This window comes from Perissodus microlepis, chromosome 4 (assembly GCF_051167445.1).
Source record: "Perissodus microlepis isolate ML-2025 ecotype Zambia chromosome 4, ASM5116744v1, whole genome shotgun sequence".
NCBI classification, from domain to species: Eukaryota; Metazoa; Chordata; class Actinopteri; order Cichliformes; family Cichlidae; genus Perissodus; species Perissodus microlepis.
This window is the reverse complement of record NC_140464.1, coordinates 25,386,683-25,391,571: the sequence shown is the minus strand read 5'-3', so window position 1 is coordinate 25,391,571 and position 4,889 is coordinate 25,386,683. Positions and strand designations below refer to the sequence as shown.

The 4,889-nt window shown below is 42.1% G+C and overlaps 1 non-coding gene across 1 annotated transcript; it reads left to right on the top strand.

Moving 5' to 3' along the window:
* The first annotated feature begins 674 nt into the window (after nucleotides 1-674).
* Nucleotides 675-756, top strand: trnas-aga (transfer RNA serine (anticodon AGA)). Its single transcript has one exon. It is a non-coding gene; the product is annotated as a tRNA-Ser (tRNA).
* Nucleotides 757-4,889: the final 4,133 nt, after the last annotated feature.

Sequence of the window (4,889 nt, the reverse complement as noted above, 5' to 3'; positions counted from 1 at the left end):
ACTGCTTCCAGCTCAGTGGCAACAATGACCGAAATGACAATTACTCCAAATTAGTCTCATGTTAAAAGTCACACTTCTGTTTTTGTTTAGTTTATAGAAATAAGCTTACATTTTAATTTTAACCGAACATAACTGAGGCCGTCTGTTTTTCTGCATCTCCATGGCTCAGTGCCGCCCTTTAGGTTTTGTCAAGATGGGAGATAAACGACAACAAAATAATCGAAAGTAATGCACCTAATGTAGAACTACACGTTACGACGAGCTGTAAACTGGCCAATTAGCTCATATGGATGTGTGGAGGATTTCAGCTGATGCATACTTTCAGAGATTGCAATAGTTTATATACGTGCAGTGCTAATATATTAAGTCGTAAGAACTGAACAAATACAAACACTTGGTATTAATAAAAGGGGAGAGGATGCTCTAATAACTACATAGAGAAATTATTCAGCAAATCTATTTATTTGGCACGATTAAATAGATTAAAAAAGCCGATGAAGTTATATTAAGGCGAGTATAAAGCGGAAAACTGAGTTAAGATTGGCTCTCGTTTCCCTGCTTGGTCCAGCGTCTAGTGCCTTATAGATACTCTTCAAAACATGCTTTATTTGTCTAACTAGTAGTATAACGGAAATTTTGTTATGACTTGATGTCTGTGTCATTGGGACGTATGAGTTGTCGTGGCCGAGTGGTTAAGGCGATGGACTAGAAATCCATTGGGGTCTCCCCGCGCAGGTTCGAATCCTGCCGACAACGTCATCTTTTTCATTTCAACAAAGATATCTTCGACGTGTATTACCTCATGCCGTGTCACAAAAGCGGAGAATTTTCACGAAATGAAGCCATTTGAATACGACGTGTCGCGTTCAGAAAACACGGGCTTAATGAAATGCATTAAAATGATAGAACAGCGCCCTGCCACACAGTGGTTCTCATAACCACCGCAGTTTAAAAAATCGCACATCACATATAAAACTCGGAACTTTGAATCGTTTGCACATGCGGACACGCAGATGGATGCTGTAGTCTAAAATTCTGAGGGATTTTTTGTCATTTTATCTGATGAGACAACAATAATAGTGGTACCTGAGAATGTAAATGTTATCCAAATTTAATTTCTATTTTTAATGAATATACTCATCTTAACAGAATATATATTCTGTTGCCTACATTGCAGAATGTGACTTTGCCATCTAAAAAGAAAAATGAGAACAGTCACAGTGAGATTTGAACATTTCGTGGGAACACAAAGATCTGTTGCAGTGGCTCGGTGTGGGGAAAATACAAACAACTCATACTGTGATCAGCTAACCTGCTGCTCTTTGTGGATTTATACAACTGAATTCAACAAGATGTAAGCAGATGATTCAGAGCTTTCTCAACTGAGTTCCATTTCCTACACCAACATTATACTGTACAGTGTCTTTATACTAGACAGTATACATTTGGTATAACGATTCAATTCAGTGAATGAATCTAAGCATCATCAGCCTAAATGTAGATCATTATCTGCTTCATGATGTAACCAAAGACTGACCACCGCAGCCACTTGTCTATCAGTCCATCGCAGTGCTTTACTGTGAATTCACCACACTACTGCAAACTAACCTGTTATCTTGCACAAACCTACACAGCATTTTCATGCAGCTTTTGAATAACACCAAGCTAGTATTGCACATACAAATCAAATATGTGATAAAAAATAGTTTTAGCAGTTTATCAGGTATCACTGAGCAGTCATTACCTTTAAATCTAACCTCTCTTCTTCCCCCCAGGTCCTGTCTTTCTTATCTATCTCTGAGTGAAGTTAGCTTTCTTTTTGTTTATGTCCCTGTGAGATAAAAGGTAAAGCCGGAGCTTTAGCTACCAACACACTGTGACACAGTTTTTTGAGCCGATAGAAAAACAGCTGAAACATTATGTCATAGTGAAACCTCACTTCCCTTGTGCTCCTCCTCTTCTGCAGCGGATACTGACTACAACACAGGACACCTGCAGTCACTCGCCCACTTTAATCCCTGACCATAAATGCTACAAATGATACTGTTTAACCTAAAGTAACATTTTCTCAAAATGTTAGCAGTTGAGGCAAAGATAGCAGTTTGCAGACCACTCCAGGGGAAAAATCAGCGCCATCAGATGTGATATTTTATCTTCTCGTGATATGATTTTAAATACATCTGAGGGCTCGATTGTACCTGAGGAGACACTGGACAGCTTTGTCCTGGTTAATGCTGAGAACCTTAAGAAAGTTTTCTCCACAGTGAGACCCACCACATGTCTTTTAGATCCAATCCCCTCTTTACTCTTTAAAACACTTTATGGATTTTTTTGAAGCTGAGCTTTTATACATGATGAATTGCTCTCTTCAGTTGGGTGTCTTCCCTGCTGCCTTTAAAACGGCAGTGGTGAGGCCCCTTCTGAAGAAGAGCAATTTGGATTGTAATGATGTTAATAACTACAGACCTGTATCCAACTTACCATTTTTAAGTAAAATTTTAGAAAAACTTGTTTTTACTCAGATTAATGACTTTTTGAATGATAGACAGATCCTGGAGATATTCCAGTCTGGATTTAGGGTGAACCACAGCACAGAGACTGCTCTCCTAAAGGTTTTTAAATGATCTTAGATGTAACTGGGACTCCCAAAAGCTCTCAGTCCTGGTGCTACTGGATCTAAGCGCAGCCTTTGATACAGTAGACCACGCTATTCTTTTAAACAGACTGAAACACGTGGTGGGCCTCTCTGGTGCTGTACACAACTGGTTCACTTCCTATCTCTCAGACAGAACTTTTATGGTGAGTATGGATACATGCTCCTCTAAGATCCATAAAATGACATGTGGTGTGCCCCAAGGGTCAGTTTTAGGCCCTGTACTTTTTAATTTGTATATGCTCCCTCTTGGCGGTGTCATCAGGAGGCATGGAGTGAACTTCCATAGTTACACTGATGACACTCAGCTGTACATCTCCGTGTCTCCCGATGACACCAGACCAATGGATGCCCTTTTTAACTGTATTTTAGATATAAGATCTTGCTTGGCAGAAAACTTTTTACAGCTTAACCAGGACATAACTGAAGTTTTAATCGTCGGTCCTGAGGATCAGAGAGAGAAACTCTTGTCTAAATTACAGGCATTTTCACTATGTCCTTCGCTACAAGTGAAAGGTGATAGTGTTTCCTCACCTGGCTCATGTGTGCCCAGCCCAATTTTACTCTTTAAGTGTGTGTGTGTGTTTGTGTGTGTGTGTGTGTGTGTGTGTGTGTGTGTGTGTGTGTGTGTGTGTGTGTGTGTGTGTGTATGTATCCATGATCGTTTATGTTAATGAGAGTGTGGGGAGTGAGTTGGAGGGCAGGGTGGGGTGGCCTGCTTTTAACCATGTAAAGCACTTTGTGATACATTTTTGTATGAAAGTGCTTTATAAATAAAGATTGATTGATTGATTGATTGAATTTGCTGTCCCCTTCTGACTGCCTGTGCCTCAATTTTATTCCACAACCTAGACATCCACATTACTCACACTCTCATAACACATACATATAGGGCCTTGGGGGTGGGCATGTTATATGGCGTCCAGAGAAAGCTCTGTGTATTCAACCTCACCTCTGGCGCCGGTGCCCACTTCTCAATTTTAAATGCATGTAGACATTGAAGGTCTTCAGGAGGGGCCGTGCTGACACCTGCTGCTCTCTGGTAGGAACCACATTGCCCTCGAGTGTTTTAAATGCACTTTAGAACAGCACGCAGCAACACTACATATGAGCGGGCAGAGGGAAGTTCTTCACACACCCCCATTCTCTGTTAGCCATTGGGGCGGAGGGGCTGGGAGGAGGAGATGGCTGTCTGATTGGGGTCTGGGATGCTGGGTCTCTTTGCTACTACGGAGCCAGTAGTGTCTGCTTGTCTCAACCCCAGGGAAAAGGGTAACATCTCCTGGGTCTATAGGTGCGGTTTCCCCCTGGACCTGGGGCATACAGTATGTTTGGGGAATGTGATTGTGTGTACAGTGTCCATTTGTGTCTGTCTCCACGTTGGGTGAGTGCCGAGTATTTGTATATGTGTGCATGAGGGTGGGAATGCACGTTTGTGTCTGTGTGTGCCTGTACGTCTGTGTCTATATGTCAGGTCGGGCCTCTGGCCTCTGGGCCTGGGGTCCACTTTGGCTGCCAGCAGCCCCCTCTGGCTTCTGCACCATGGCTGCTAGGTGACCCCTCATCTGGGGCTCTCCTCAGCTCTTCCTAGGAGGGTGGCATGGTTGCCCTTCTGATGGTCCTCCTTGGGCTCTCGCACTCTGAGGGCCTCTGGATGTCTGGGGCCTGGATCTCCTCCATGCCTGCTTCATTCGCTGGGGGACTGGGCTATGGTTCCTCATACGCTCGAGCAGATCGTTACATGGAGAAACCTTTTGAATACAAGCGCACTCATCCACACAGGTGTGCACACAGGTGTATGCACGGGTGTTCACAGACACAAACTACACCTTTCTTGGCTGCTACCTCAAAGCACATTGTGCACTGTCAGTCTTGCATGCTGCACAATAACATTCAATATTTAGTATTTACTGTAATTTACACTTAGCTAGATTATTGTGATGGTGTTGTGTTTATTATATTGCTCTCTTTTTTGCTTGTTTTCTCTTTTTCTCTTCTCTCAACATGTGATCCATGTGATTTTTTTAAAATGCCCTTTCTCGCTGTCCCTCTTCCCTCTCTTTCTTTCTTTCTCCCTTTCCCAGTCATGTCTGTCCATCTGTAACAACTGAAAATAAAGAAATAAAATAAAATAATAATAATAAAGGTACATTTGTTTTAAAATGTATGGAGTATCAGTGAATAAATACTCAAATAAAGTACAGTACCTGAAAATTCTACTTCATTACAGGAACGA